The sequence below is a fragment of the Colobus angolensis genome, unplaced genomic scaffold, assembly GCF_000951035.1.
Source record: "Colobus angolensis palliatus isolate OR3802 unplaced genomic scaffold, Cang.pa_1.0 Scaffold117, whole genome shotgun sequence".
Taxonomy (NCBI): Eukaryota; Metazoa; Chordata; class Mammalia; order Primates; family Cercopithecidae; genus Colobus; species Colobus angolensis.
Genome location: NW_012112808.1, coordinates 5,157,822 through 5,158,173, shown reverse-complemented (window position 1 = coordinate 5,158,173; position 352 = coordinate 5,157,822). Strand labels below are relative to the sequence as shown.

Here is a 352-nt window from a genome sequence, read left to right as displayed (position 1 = left end):
GATTCCTTCAAGAAAATATTTATTGCATATTATTAGTGATTATGTTTTACAGCAGTTTTAAATACATACACTTTTCACAAACACAAAAGGGGAATCGAGGCAACTATCAATTGTTGAATTGTAAATGTTGAACCAAGTCCTGGTTGTCAGAATTCAGCAGCCAGTTATGGTTCTGCACCAGGGCCACCAGTCCACGATTTCCAATAGTTGAGGATCTTTTCTCTAATTGGAACAAAATCTTCTTTATATGTGACAACTGTTTCCACATAAAATCCTTTTGGGCATTCAGATAGTTCACTGGGTGTTTCAGTTGTTAAGCCATCCTTTTGGTCTACTTTATCACCATTAAGAG

The 352-nt window shown here is 36.1% G+C and overlaps 1 long non-coding RNA gene across 2 annotated transcripts in view; it reads right to left on the bottom strand.

The window, feature by feature from the left end:
- Positions 1-2: 2 nt before the first annotated feature.
- The window catches only part of LOC105526860, a 2,470-nt gene continuing 2,120 nt past the window's right edge, over positions 3-352 (bottom strand). The window contains exon 2 of one of the 2 annotated variants that reach the window (XR_001004155.1): positions 3-334. This is a non-coding gene — a long non-coding RNA (uncharacterized LOC105526860). The remainder of the gene's footprint in view (positions 335-352) is intronic. The other variant, XR_001004156.1, reaches the window with a different exon arrangement.